Source organism: Anser brachyrhynchus (assembly GCF_964034855.1).
Source record: "Anser brachyrhynchus genome assembly, chromosome: 19".
NCBI classification, from domain to species: domain Eukaryota; kingdom Metazoa; phylum Chordata; class Aves; order Anseriformes; family Anatidae; genus Anser; species Anser brachyrhynchus.
Genome location: NC_137712.1, coordinates 3,815,500 through 3,830,616, shown reverse-complemented (window position 1 = coordinate 3,830,616; position 15,117 = coordinate 3,815,500).

Here is a 15,117-nt window from a genome sequence, read left to right as displayed (position 1 = left end):
AAGAGAAAAAAAAAAAGGTGCTTTTTATTTTTACATGTCTCTGTGGTGCTATCTATTCGAGTAACATTTACACAACACTGGTTATACCCTGCCAGTGGCCAGTCTCCCCCTGGCCTTTGCTTTAGCCACTTCCAACGCAGACTGCACGCTTTTGCTACAGTCTTTGATTATAAATGCATGCCACCTTCATATTTGTTATGTAGAAGGTCTGCTCCTCTCTTTAATTGTATTACAGTAGCTTTTACGGCCCGTGTAGAAAGTATTAAATGTGCTTACGCCTTTTTTTTTTTTTTTTTTTCAAAAAAAATATTCATGCATTTTATACGGTGGTAATCACACCAGATTGTACTCAGTCGCTGAATGTTTGTGGTGCTAATTTATGTACTTGTTCGCTGTCCGGATGCGAGGACGAAGCTGCGTGTGCAATTCTCTTTGTCTGCCCACGGTGGCTGCCAGGATGGCTTTTTTTTTCTTTTTTTTTCTTTTTTTTTTTTTCTCCATGCAGCATTTTTGGATCGCAACCAGCTGAGACCACCTTTCTTCACCATTTGTTTGTTTGTTTTCTCCCTGGCCATTTCCTTGTTTAGATCTCTTGGCTGGCAAATAGATGTTGCAGGGTTTTTATTATTATTATTATTATTTGGCCTGGAGTATTACAGCGACGGTTGAGCCAAGGGGGGCCTGCCACCGTAAAGGAAAGGACATCACATTTACTGTGAAGAAGAGCCTATATATGATGTCTTTTCCCCCCTCCTTCCCTAGCAGAGGAGGGAGCGATGCCGAGCCCGAGCCCGTGGTGTTGGCTCGAGGCGGCGGCGGGAGCTGCGACGCTGCGTGGTGCTTTTGGGTCTGCAAGAGCCGTGTCCATCCGTCTCCCTTCTTGTGTTGTGTTCTGTCTATTTTTTTTTTCCACTGGGGGAAAAAAAAAAGAAAAAGGTGCTATCCTAAAAAAACTGCAGACTCCAGCAGCAAAGCAGTGCAGATGAGTATATAAATGGTATATCGCAGAATTTAGCTGCTCACCTTGGCGAGAGCCTTGTCCGGGAACAGTGGGAAGGTCAGGAAAGGTTGCACGTTCCTCTCTGCAACAGATAAGCCATATATCAATGTATGTACACACGTGTGCGTCTGTCTAGGTCATGTGATTCTGTTACGATGAATTTTCATCAAGGGAGCTTTTTTCTTCTTTTTTTTTTTTTCCTTTTATTTCCTTGCTTTAAGAAAAAAAAAAATCCTCTGTTGAATTCCACAGTGTTGTAATTGTACTGAGCTCCAAACTGTTCCGATTTCCCCAGACCACTTAGCTACGGTATATTGCAATAAAATTACTACTTGTATTTGCAGACATTCTTTTTGTGTAATTTTATTTCCCTCTTCCCTTAATATATGACTTGAACAAATGTTGATAAGAAAAATAAAACCTATGGAAAAAAAAATTTAGTACATAAGGCCCTTTTTAAAATATACTGTCAAATGACATATTGTACATTTCTTCAAAGTCCAATAAACATGTCATAAAATTTAAGTGTAATGCCCATAAGAGCTATTTTTAAATATTTTAAACCTGTGTAATAAAGGAATAAATGTAATAGATTTTTTCAATAAATCAAGTTTACTGTTTCCACCTAAACCAACATGATGTGAATGTCTTCTTGGAGTTGGTTGCAGCGGGATTTCCCCACGACCCCTCTGCTCGGTGGCACGTGAAGAGTTCATCAGAGGAGCGGTGAAAGCACCTAAAGGTAACGCACCATAAAACACGAAAGCAAAGGCATCTGAGAGAGACCTTCCAGGAATCCTATTTCCCAGTGACAAACTCGGATTGACCCGGCCGCACAAAGACACCACGCAGGGACTTCAGCTGCTGGGATCTGGACGAGGATCGGAGGCCGCCAGCTCTCCAGTTCTCCACCCCAGGAGCAACACCCGAGGAGCCTGACTGTGCCCCGAGGTGAATTCAGGAAACAAACCCCGCTTCTGCAGCTTTCTGGTGAGCTTCTCAATCCCGACCTCCTGCCTCCACCTCCAGGTGCTGCTGGGGGACGCAGCATGGGGTACTCCTTGTCCTGCCTCTCCGGGTTTCGCTCCTGGGACGCACGAGAAGATGACGGCTCCTCTGGAAACCCCTGTAAGAAATGGCACGTCTGTATGTCAGCACCATGCTGCTGGGTTTGTGTTACTCTGCTTCTCGAGGGCTTCCTGCAGAGAACATTTGGTTGGTGCCGCTGGTTCGCAGGTTCAGGAGACGTCGGCACCTTAAAAGCTTGGTGTTTGCAGTGCAGCAGGTAGGTACAGGAGAAATGTGTCCCACAGGCAAGCTGTGTCCCGTCAGCCTCCCCCTTCATCCTTTGGCTGTAATTAGTGGTGAATCTCAGATTAAGAGAGCTGTTCACATAAGCAGCCAAAGTTCTTTATCCTACGTATAAATTAGCTTATAGGAGTGGTCTGGGTAACCGTGGGATGTTACGGCCAAATCTTCATCCAAACAGACAACAGAAATGCAGAGGTACCACAGCTGGGGCAAACATTAAAAAAAAAAATAAAAGTAATTTAAAAAAAAAAAAAAAAAGAGCTTGAATTGCTTAGGCCTGGCTAGAAAGATTTAACTTAATCCTGATGGTGTTTCAAGGAGACGCTCACCTCATCTGATTGCTAGCTGAGGTTTGCAGTAGGTCGTTGTGGCTGCAGCGAACATTTCTCACGAAAGCCTTGGGGTCTCGCTGCCGAGAGGAGCTTTGATCTGCCATTAGGAGAAAACAGAGATCTGAGCGAAGGATTGACTGTTCCTGGAGCTGCCAGAGCTGGAAGGCACGGCAGGTTTTCACCTCTTTTCTTACAACAAAGAGCCCGTGATTTGGTGCGAGAGCTACAGGGCAGTAACTCTGCCAAGTGCAATACGGAGGTAATTTTGGGATGATCCGCAACAGAAAGCAGCAAGTTATTGGAACACTGAGGTAGTTCAGTTTTGCTCCATCCTCTGAGGTTCTCCTCGCCCTGCTCTTCCCACTTGATCCCATCGGTGCAAACAGAAACCAGGACTGAGGAAGGCCCCCAGAGCAGCAGCACCTACCCTGGCACAGCCTCGGGAGCAGGAGCTCACCCAGTGCCGCTGAGCCCCCTGTGTTCCCAGTGGCCGTGGGGGCTGCAGCACTGCTGGGGGCTGCTTTGTGCCCTCGCTGTCCCCAAAGAGCCGGGGCTTAACTCTGCGTGAGGCCTGAAGAGCTTTTCCCCTCCTGCTACCCAGGCTTACCCCGGCGTGAGGATGCGTGCGTTTGCTCCCAGGCTGCTTCCTAAGGTAAAGCGTGAATTGCTCTGTGACTTGCTTTCTGGTTACAACGAGTTATTTTCTTTCCTTTATTTTTTTAGCCCTGTTTCTGGAGGAAGCGGCCCAGGTCCTCCTGCTCGCCACGTGTCTGCCAGCCCCTTGCCCACCTCGTGTTCTGGAGCAGCTCGGTTCAGCTCAGCTGGCCGAGCAGTGGCTGTCCCTAAACCAGTGCATCCCTGCACGGTTCATACGAGTAGAGTGGAGAAAAGAGCACGAGCTCAGCCCCACGTTAGCCACTTGAGACCCCACCGAGGTTACCCATGGGACAGGAGGCTCCTTGGAGCTCAGCCCCATGCCCACACTACTCGAGCAGGATGAAACGTGGGTGCAAGGCACATCCCAGCCCGTCCAGGGCTGTGTGACAGCAGCCGGCGTGCTCGGTGGGTGTGGGCACAGCACATAGGGATGGAGCCATGGCCATGGGCTTGCCATCTGCCAGGTCAGCTGCCCGCCTCTGCCCGGTGTGATGCAGAGCATCCCTGCCAAAATGCAGCACCCTCCACTCATATTTCAGCCCTGGGGCTGTGCTGCTGGTGACCAACGTGCTCCTGGTCCCCCTCACAGCTTGTGGGATGGGAACGGGGACAGGGTTGGTGGCACAGGGCAGGTGCTGCAGCACACCGGGTGCTCGTGTTGGTCCCGTCTGCGTGGTGCTGGGACACGCCGTGCTCACACCATGCTCATGCCCTGCTCACGCCCCGTTTGCTCGTTGCAAGACGTGGCAGCTTTTGGTTGCAATGTGCCGTGCTCTATTATTATCTCTGGAAGTGATGCTCCTCCCAGCTCCCTAAATACCACGTCTGCATGAGACTGGTAAAAATAAAAATGGCTAAAAAAGAAGCGTTGGCTAGGGTTAAATTTAGAGAGCAGATCCTGGGGATTTATTCCCTATGGTCTGGGTGAGTTTGGGCAACCAACCCAGAAGAAAACCTGTGAATGTGTGTTTTATACGAAGTGTTGGGCTTCCTTAGTGCGACTGAAGCTCTCCTGGAAAGAGCGAAACAGCAAGGAGAAGTGGGAGGCAGTCACTAGAAGGGGAGAGGAATAAGCTCTAGCACGAAGGGAATGCAAAGTGTTGGGTAGAGTGTGGCTTTCATGGTGTGAAAGGCAAACTAGGATTATTTTCAGTGCTCAGCTGCTTTTTGTCCAGCATCTTCTCCTCAGCTAGGCCTGGTTTGGCTGCTTTTTTATTAACATCTCAATCAAATGAATTGAAGTGATCTGACTCACAGCTCCAGGGGAAAAAAATACATATAAATAAAAGCCTCCCTCCGTGGCTTGCTATGAGAAGGGGCAAGTGAGCTGGAGAGACCTCCTGGCAGTTCTCTGCTACCTGTAAATTAAGCTGTGGAGTCTCCAGCGAAGCCAATTCAGCGCAGGTTGAAGGCCTGCCCTCCCCTTTCACACCTTGCATGGGAACTGAGCCACTGCAAGCTCGCTGCTGGTTTTCCTTCCAGCAAGCACACCACCAGACGTGCAACTTCCCGATTATCTTTGCTTTCATGCAGGTGACCTGAGCAGGACAGACAGACCCTTGGGGGTTTCAGATGTCCGGAAAGTCCTCTAGACTTTTTTTCCAACCATTACGTGCCTTGGAATCAGGAAGAAATAATTGGTTATCCTTAAGCTGTGCCCCCATGTTTGTGGCACCGCGTCCTCTGCTCTGCCTGGTGCTGTGCTGGTGGCAGGGCAGGACCCGTCCCCGCAGCCCCCTGGCCCCTGCTGGTGCTGAGGGCTGGAGCTGAGCCCCTCAGACACGGCCGCCCCCTCTGCTCTCCTTTCCTGCTCCCACTTTGCTTCCTTTCTGCCCTGCCGCATGGCGCAGGAGCAGCAGGTGGGCAGCAGGGCCTCAACGTGTAATTATCCATAAATCATCGCCGCAGTGGGGCCTTCTGCTTCGTCTTTCCTTTCTTCTGTTCTTGCCGTCTATTCTTCTTACTTTAGGGCAAGAGTGACTTCGCTGCTTGGCAGCCTTTGAAGCCAGCCTGGGCTGCTGCTCTCAGCATCTGCAGCAGCTGTTCCAGCGGTGCTGCTCTCCTGCTGTTACAGTGGCACAAAACGGTCGAGCTTCGGAGCTTTTCAAGGCTTAATCCAAGGTCTGAATCCAACCACGAGGCACTGCTGGCGTTAGAGTCCACAGAACAGCCTTGGAAGGAATTTATTCTTAACCCACCCCTCCACCAGTGCTTCCAGCTGTGGGGGGTATTGCAGCCCCCTTGAATACGACCCCTGTACGTGTGTAAATGCAAGGAGAGCTCCGGTACCAGAGCCTTTGCTGGGCATGTAATCAGCCTGCTGGGTTTGGGGCTCTCGCTGGATTTTCCCCATGTCACAACACTGAGAGCTATTTTGCTTTTGATCCCCGAAGTGGGGGGAGTGTTAATGCGCCGTGCTTTTATTTATGGCACCTATCGCTGTTTCATTTATTCCTCGTAACTTCTGGCTGCAGATTTTTTCATCCTGGGGCATCATGGCAGCGAAGTGATTTTCTCCAGAGGCACAAACTCAATAGTTCAGACAGGCCCTGTGCGCTTCTACCTTCCCAGCAAACAAAACTTAGCAATATATGCTCGTATTTAATGGGTTTTCTCAAATAGCCCAGAGCAAAACTAAACACCCCAAAGAAATCAAACGCATGAAAACCCTAAAGAGGAAGCTGGTTTTTTCTTATTCAGAGAGAAGCCGACACACTTCTGTTTTTTTTTAGGAGATGCATAACTAAGAGAGCTCTGAAGCGCTAAAATTACATCTTGTACAGCACAGGCTGTCACGCTCAGAGGCACCCCTGAATCACAGCTCGACACAGCCGAATGCGGAGAGCAAATGTGCCGTCTTCGGGCCCTGCGCTGGGACGTCGCGTTCTCGTGCTGGCTAATTATTAGTATGTTAATTTGACAATGAGACGTTCCTCTTCGCAGGAAATTTTCAGCGCTGGGCTGGGCTTTTTCTCCAGCTGCTCCTTGGCTCTGTGGATTTTCTGTTCTCTCCGTTGCCCTGGGGGCAGAGCTGGGGGCTGCACCCGAGGGGACCCTTCCCTCACACCCCAGGGTGGGCGATGGTGTCACCGTGCTGGGCGAGCACCGTGCTGGTCCTAACGGCCTGTGTGACCCTGGGGACATCCCTTAGAGTGGCCAAGTCACGGTCCCAGGTGCTGGGCTGGTCCTGAGGCCCCATCTCACCAAGAGCTGGAGCGTCCCTGCTCCAGGACAGACCCTGGCCGTGTGGGTGATGCTCAATTTCAGGAGAAAGTGGGAGCAGCCACCCGAAAACCAAATGTCCTTTCTTGCGGTTTGCCTTTCAGGCAGGCTGATCAGAGACCCTGCTGAAATGGAAATCAAAAAGCTGCCGGACCTGAAGCATTAATTAAGACACACAACAGGGAGAGACGGGGAGAAGCACGGAGGGGAGCGCCTGTTTGTGAATTATTTGCTCTGAAAGGAAGCGTTTGTGAATTCGACGCGCATATATCATTTTGGTGGCAAATGAAAGAAACTGAATCAAACTACCCGGGAAGTTTGTACACCGCCGTGGATTTAATTTTCAAACCTGCATCATGCAAAGATTAACCTTGCTGAAGGGCATTAGCAGAGCAGGCAGAATGTATAAAACTTAATCCCTGCTCCGAGTTTCTTCAGGAGGAAACACCAAGAAGAGACAAATATATGTTGTATGTAAATATCTCCTCTTCCCTTCCCTCCCCCCTTCTCTCCAGCTCTGCGTTTTGGCTGCTTCACCTGCCACAGCCTGTCTGCCCAGCAAAGCAGCACACCTGGACCGCGAGCGGTTTTGCACAACGTAGCTGCTAATCAGTCTGTTATCGTTAACGAGCATTAATGTCGTTTTGAGTAGAAACGTCTGTCCCTGAGCACAGCCTGGTGCAGCAGGCCCCGTCCCTTGCTCCTGCAGCCCCGGATGTTTCGGAGCCCTTCGAGCCTCGCGGTCGCCCTTTGCTGATGTCCAAGGAGCAAAGAAAATGCACGATTTAGCCCGCAGCCTCAGTGCTCTGGGGATGAAATATGCCTTTGGAAAAGCCATTCAGTCCCAAATAGCCTCTCTCATCTCCGATCCTTATGGGTTTTACACTGAGCTAATCGCTCTCCTACCAGCGGTGCTACTGCTGCGTTTATTAGTGCCGGGGAGCCCGGCCATCTCCGTGCGCCGGGAGGGATTTCACCAGGCAGGGCCCCCGCGGGGTCACACCAGCCCGAGATGGCCCTGCTGGTGCTCCCCATCGCCTGCTCACAACGGCGGCCCTACAGAAACCCCTGTGGGTAACGGGTGGCGTCTCTGAGCCTGTGCAGAACGGCCCCGGTGCCGCTGCCTCCTGCCCTGAGAGGTCAGACTGCTGCAAGGGACGCCGGCCTGCTGGGGCAAGAGAAGTGGGGCTCAAATATACACCCTGAAACAGGTCAGAAAAGGGCCCAAAAGTACTCCCGGCCTTCCTTCCACCTGCCACAGCCCCCCAAGGATTAATTAATGTTTCCCCAGGGCCTGGAGAACTCCAAATGCGCGGGTATTTTTAGCACGACCGAGGGGGATGTACAACTCACCTCTCCATATTTTGCTCCCTTTTTCCTCTAATTCTTCCATTTGGCGTATGGCAAAACACAGCCATCCTTACTGCTGAGTGCTGTGTCGTCTAATTAAATAAATGTTTCCGCAAGGATTTGAGACCCTTGGTTGAAAGCCAGCTATTTGCTATTAGATATTGTTAATAAGGTCAGCGATGCTCTGGGAACAAAATATTTGTGTTCAGTGCTGTAGATGAAGTAACGGGGAGCCCACACACACCACCCACTGCAGCATCGCCCTTTCCAGCCAGCACGCCACGTCGCTGCACGAAGCCGTTTGCTCCCCCGGGGTTCGTGCCAAGGAGCATCCCCGTCTCCTCGGGGTCACACACATTGCAGAGCGCAAGGTTTTCCTGTTTCTCCCACGTGAGGAGAAAGGTCTGAGGAATAATTCATTTTCCACCTTGATTTTTTTCCCTCCCTCCCCTCTAAAGATTGATAGCGCTTTACCATAAGGGGGAGAAAGTCAAGTTGTGCTGATCTATGACCAGACACTATTTATTCTCATAGAGTCTCACCTGCAATTTGTTCAGCATCTTCGGAATTAAAATCCTTTTGCAATCTCCCTGGCTAGTTGAAAATATGCCATTATTTCCCTCCCTCAGATGTCTCTTCCCTCCGATCAGGGCACGATCTTATCAGTGCTGGGGATCCTGCTTTACATTCAGAGTGTTGTGGAAGTTTTGGACCATAAATAATGTCGCCGCGCAGCTCGGGCAGAATTATTTGGGGCTGTTTCTTTTTATTTTTTATTTTTTCTCTTTTCCTTCTTTCTGTCTTTCCCTCCCTATCTTTCTTTCTTCAGATCTTGGAATGGGTGATAAATTAATCATTTCTTCCCCCGTAGCAACCGCCAACGTACAATATGGAGCTGATTGCTTCACACCTGTGGTTTAGACTTAGAGGTGACCCTGCAAACGGCAAAAAAAAAAAAAAAAAAAAGAGCTCATCATGTGGATCCTGTACTGCCGGGAGGAGCAGAGCAGCCAGGAGCCGGAGCAGGGCTCAGCACATCAGTCCTAGGGAGCAGCTCACGGCCCCGGTGTCGCCTCTCCATCCCCGGCACTCAGAGCGGGCACAGCTTCGCCTGCGCAGTGCAGGGGGCCTGAGCCTGGGCGCATTTCCTGGGCCAGATGCAGGACGGTTTCCCCTTTTTGCAGGGACTAACGCTGCTTGCACGGGTTCGTTGCACAGCATTTTTCTTCTGATTGGCGACAGAAAGCAGCTGCGGGCTGGGAGAGAAGAGCGATCAGACCGGGAATTGCCCAGTCCTCCTGGCTAGAAACCCTCCCGTTATCCAGGGCTTTGTGCGTTTTAGCTTGGGAGCAGAGCCCCGGTGGCTCCGACCGAGTGAGGGGCACCAGGACCCCCTTAACCTGCTGGTAAGAGGCTCAGAGCTGGCGCTGCGGGGCCATGCAGGAGAGGAGGAGCAGCCCTGGGTGCCTGGGGAAGCGGCTGGAAAGGCCGGGCAGAGCCCCGTAGGGAAGCATTTTCTTCCTGTTCCCTGCATCCCTCCCTTTAATTACAGAGTAAATTAAAATGTGAGATGAAAAAGAAAACCACCTGAAACGTCCGTCCCATGTCATTACCCACTTGAAAAGACTTTTCGGGGCTGATCCGCCCCCCTTCTCATGGCTGCCTTTCTATTTATTTTCTAAAAGCGAAGGATTTTGTGTTGTTTTGTTTCTAATTTTCTAGAGAGCTAATCGGATTGGCAAGCAGAGAAAGGAGCTTTCAAGAGAAGCAGCTGCTGACTAGCAGATAGCATAGAGAGCTGGGAGTGTAATCCGAGCCTTACCCACAGCCTTATTAAGATCTAGATGCTTTATTGCAGACATATATCCGGCTGGATTTCATATTAGGTTTTGTGATTTCTCCCTTCCTCCCTCCCCTTCCTGACATTTTTTTTTTCCCCATCATATAATTTTCTGCTTTTTGCTGGAGGAGTCTCGTTTAACTGGTACACGTGTTGCGCTGAGCAACGTCCTCAATTTAAATGGAAATTCTATCAATAACAAACTCGCTATCTCCCCTCGCCTGGGAAAGGGCTTAGAAATATCATTCCGAGGTAAAAAACCCCGAGCTCGAGCCCAGCGGTACAAGAGCAGACACCACCCTGCTGCAGAGGCCAATTGCAGATAATAAACTGCCCGTTTGCTCGCAGCAAAGACACCGTAAATTATCTGGATGAAATACGAGTTCGGTAATCAAGTCTGAAAATGAAACGAAGGTGGGGAGCAGCGGCCATCTCGTTATGTGGTGACTGGTGCCGTGCATCGCAGCGGCCCTAAAGATTTGGCTGAGTGCAGGGGCCACTGTGGGGATGAGGAACCAGAAACTGGAGCTACGAGAGCAAGAGTGAACTGGGGACGGGTGGGAGCAGCAGCCCTACAGCTCACAGCTCCTGTAAAGAGCGTGGGTTAAGTGATGGGGTCAAGGGCACAAGGAGGTTCAGGTCAGTAAAGGGACTTGGCGCAGGTTCAGGTCCCAGCCCGTCGCCCTCTCCAAGCCTGCAGCTTTTGCACCCTGTTCCTTTTGTCTCATTTTCTCCCAGTTCATCCATTTTATTTCAGGCCTGGCTGTACTCTCCCTGGATCAGCGATCTTCCTGTGTCTCATAAAGCTATGGAAGCCCTGTAATGCAAGAGCCTAAACAGAGCCACTAATGTAAATTGACACAGGGATGAAAAATATTTATCCCTTTTCTTGTGGGGAAGAGGGAGAACACCTAAAACAAAATATTCGATTTCCCTTTCGTCGTTCAAAATTCCAGAAATCTCCAGAAACTGCTCTTTTCTGGATGGGAAACTTTTCAAAGTGAGAAACTTTAGCAGATCTCCGTGTTGTTAAAAAGCCATTTTCTCCCAGAAGGGGTACTTTGAAGGAGATTTTTCAGCCAGCTGTAAAAATAAATCATGGAGTATTGCTGCCTTTGACTGATGAGATTTATAGGTGCTGTATAGATGATTTATAGAGAGGATCGCGTGAAGAAGCTTTCTTGACTGCACTCGATAAAACCAAAGTCTTAGCCCTCTCCCCAGCTGCTGCAGAACCCCGATGCTCTACTGACTGCTGCGGTGCCGGGTCCCGTGGCACCAGGTGAGGCTCAAATCCTGAGTGCAGGAGCAGCCCCGTTTCTGCAGCACTGCCTCTGCACCAGGCTCATCTCGGGGACACGGGCGATGCAGGAGGAGGCGAGCAGCACAGGCCCGTGCACGTGCATCCCTCACTTTTTAGAGGCAGGCTTCCAAACCCAGAGTGTTGGGAGGCGAACCACCTCCGGGTCGATACTCATCAATCAGGAGGATGTTCAGGAGGTCCGGCTGTGACGGGGCTTGTGTGGGATGCCACAGGGGATAAACATCTCTTTCAACTTGTGTCGGTTTTACTTGTGAATGCACTTGCTGATGTCCAGAACACCGGGTCCCCGTGGTGCCCAGCGTCCCCCGGCTGGGCCAGCAGCGAGCCTGGGCTGTGCCCCTGGGTGTGATGGGCTCCGATACCTGCACGTCCCTGCGGGGCATGCAGAGGGCAGAGGGCTCCAGGCTCCCCAGAGATGGGGAACGTTCCCTGTCCCTGTCCAGATCCGGGCTTCAGCTGCTTTCCTGAATCTGCTGAGGTTCATTTATTGCTGCGATGGAGCCTCTGCCCATATGCTTGAATACCAAAGAAACGCAGCCTTGTGACTGCCTGCTCGCTTGTGATGAATAATTTTGGCTGCCAGGCAGGCAGGGAAAGAGGAGCACTTTCTTTGCCATCCACAGCTCTCAGCCCCTTGGTGCGAAGTTTCCGTGCCCCTGCTTTCTGTGGGGCTGCGTGGTGCCTCTCCGTTTGCTGCAGCCACAGCAGGGCTTTGCTTTCCCCTTTCCGCTTGGTGCAAAGAGCGAAGCTGCCTGCAACCCCCCCAGCGCCTTCCTCAGAAATAGCTCGAGCAGGGCCTTTCTCCCCGTGTCATAAATCACAGCAAGAAAAATGAAATTAGGGGAGCTTACGAGAGGCACCAGGCCAGGGCCGCCGCTGCGTTCCCCGGTCCCGTGGCATGGCCAGTGCTCAGGTGGCAGCTCGGCCCTTTGCAGCAGACGTCTCCGAACCTGCAGCAATGCCAGGACTGAGGAGGAACCATGTGTAATCATCTTCTCTGTGTGTCTGTACTGACGGTGTGTCAGACGAGGCTGGAGGAGCCACCTGTGTGAAACAAAAGTGAAACAATTTAAGGAGTGGAGGAATCAATATTATCCAAAGCTGTTTTTCCCAGAGATGGAGGGAGAGGGTTTTTTGTCTTACTGCCCATCCTCAGCCAGTAACCGGTGGAAGCTTTGTGAAATGCTGTACGAGAAAATGAGTTTCATTCACTAAACAGAGTTTGGGAGCGAGGGAAGGCGATGCGCTTCCTGAGCAGCACGGGAGCCAGAGGAAGCTCGGTGGCACCTTCAGTCTGTGCGTAGCATCTGCTGATATTTCCTTTTTGGCACCTATAAGGCATCTCTTATCCCTGCTGAATTTCTAACCAGCCATGTCTGCTTATGGAAAACTAAAATCCGCCAAACAACAAATAAATGCCAGCAATAAAATAGCGCAAGTAGCAAAGCAGATTCTCCTGCGGAGGGAGCGGTGCCAGGAGCTGCAGGGAGCTCGGGGGGGTTCAGGCAGGTTTGGTTTTGGAGCCAAGCCTCCTTCCTCTGCTGCACGCGTGGCCTCACCAGCTGGAAGCTCTGCATGGCCCCAGGGCAGCCCTTTCCACCCACCCACAGAAGCGGTGTGATTTGCCGGAGTGGAGGACTGAGGAAAGGTTAACGCGTTATTAAAAACTTCATTAGCGTGCTAACAGTCCGGAAACTTGTGCTAACAATCACCTCTAACCACTTACCCTCCCGTAATGCTAAGAGTTGTCTCGTTACTGTCCTCGTCCTTCAGCACCTCACCTGTCTCCACCACGCCACACCTCTGAGTCAGCCTTCCTCCCTGCTCCTCTTCATCAGCTCCCCACTGCCTGCCACCGCTGGGAACCTTCCCTAGCTGCCACGCCTGGCACACCAAATTGTTCTTTCCCTCTGCTCTTTATCTGCTATTTATCCGTGTGTAAGTCCCTGCCTCGTGCCCGCTGGGGCACCTGGTGAGTCCCAGGGCTGGGCCCACGAAGACTTCAACCCCAAGAGGTGAAACTGCCAAAATAAAGCCTTGGCCTGATGGCCCAGTGCAGCTGGCCACGAAAGTTGGGTTACAGCCATGCCTGGGAACCTGCAGGAGCATCCAGTTTTCAATGGCCCGGAGCGTGTCCTCGGTGAGTCCTGGTGTTAAGGCGGTTTAAACAAGTAAATAAATGGGCACAAAGGTGTTTGTAATGGGTCTGGTACCTGACCTAGTGCCCAGTGCTGATCACTTGCAGAATTATTGACCTGATAGTTTGCTGCTCGAGAGTTTTGAAAATGCCAGGTGGGTGTTCATAAATCGTAGAGTCCCACGCATTTTTCTCTCCAGACTCAACCCGCTGCTGTGGCTGTGTAAATCACGATGTACAGAGCCTTCATTGGATGCCATAAATCTCAGAGCTCTCACCTCCTTTTTTTTCCTTTTGTCTTTAACAGAGCCCAAAGTAACTCGAAGTTTTGCTGTCAGAAAATTCACATTGGGCACTCTGTAAAGCAAAAAAGACTTTTTTTTTTTTTCTTTCTGTCTTTCATGGGCCTCTTTCCAAATTAGAGTGAATGAGATGATCATAAGGAGATAAGAAAAGGATATTGAAAGAATGGTCCAAATTGTTTTAGAAATGGATCTCAGGGGGGAACACAGTTATAAAAATTAAGCCAATTAGATTGAATATGGGTTGTTTTCCCACTTCATGAAGAAGCACGCAGAGGCAGATAATTAAGGCCGGTGCAGATATAAAGATTAGTATTCCTGGCTGCGAAGCCCACAGTTTTAATTAGTCACTGGGTCTTTCTGCAGGGCCACATTAATAGACAAGGACGTGGTGACCTTTTCCTTTTTTTTTTTTTTTTTGTCAAGTTCATTAAATCCCTGCTTATTGCCGTGAAGCGTTATAGTTTTGTGCTTGCAGCTGCTTTTAAGGCAAAACGACAGCCATAAGTGTGGGTCACCCCAAAGGTGCACCCAGCACATCGTCCCAAACCAGGACGTCCTTGGTTTCTGTCTCCCCTTGTGCGTGTCCTTCCGTGCGTCTCCAGCTGATCGGAGCAGGGCAGTGAGAACCACAGAGGCTAAAGACAGATGGGGACGGAGCTGCTGATGCTCTGGGATGCGTGCATCATATTTTCAAAGGCATCTTCCTAACTTTGTGCGAAAGTCACCGGGACTCAAGCTTTTAACGTGTGTGGATGTTTGAGAACGAGCCACCCTGCCTGCCTGACCTCCCTGCTGCTCTGCCTACAGGCAAACACGGATTTCTCCTTTCCCTTTTCTACGCGTGCTGCCATTTCCCTGTTATCTTCAGCCCCCTTTAAGAAAACTACCGTGAGACTTCTTAAGGAAACCTGAAGAAAGCAAAGGCGTCTTTAAAGTGCTGATAACTTCACCACCTCGTCTTCAGCTTCCGGGCTGCACTGCACGAGCGGGTTGCCTGCAAGCCCTTTGAAATACAAAAAGCAGCTATGAAATGTTAAATTTCACCCTGATCACACCGCTTTATTCTGGGTGCAGTGCTCCAAGCCTGGTGGAGGTGCAGGTGCCACCCCAGCACTGTCTGTGTGAGGGTCCCTGGGGACAAGGGCAGGAGCATGTCACCTCTGCGCAGGGACACCACGAGAGGCCAGGGGTGGACGGAGATTGAAGGGAAGGAGCTGAAGATGCTTTTCTGAAGGTTTATTTTAAAAGCATCAGTATGAATATAAAAGATAAATTTATAGAATATGACAGCAGGGTATAAAATCCAGGGATGCTCTTGGTGTCTGTTAAAACAGAAAGTCAGTCCTGGCCGTAAGGGCGTTACGCCCCCTGACACAAGCAAGCATTCAGCCACTTTTCCTATAAAAGAGAAAAAAAAAATCTGTTAGAAGCATGGAATCACGACCTGCTTTGGGTTGGCCGGGCCCTCAGAGCCCACCCAGCCCCAGCACTGCCCCCCGCATTGTCACCTCCAGCTTTTGTCCCCAGGTCCCGTGGGGACAGAAGGGGCATGAAGTCAGAGGGCATCATCAGCACGGATCCTGCTGGGGTGGTCGGGGAGAAAGCTTTCCTGTCTCCAGGAGAAATTTGTTTTAGGAGT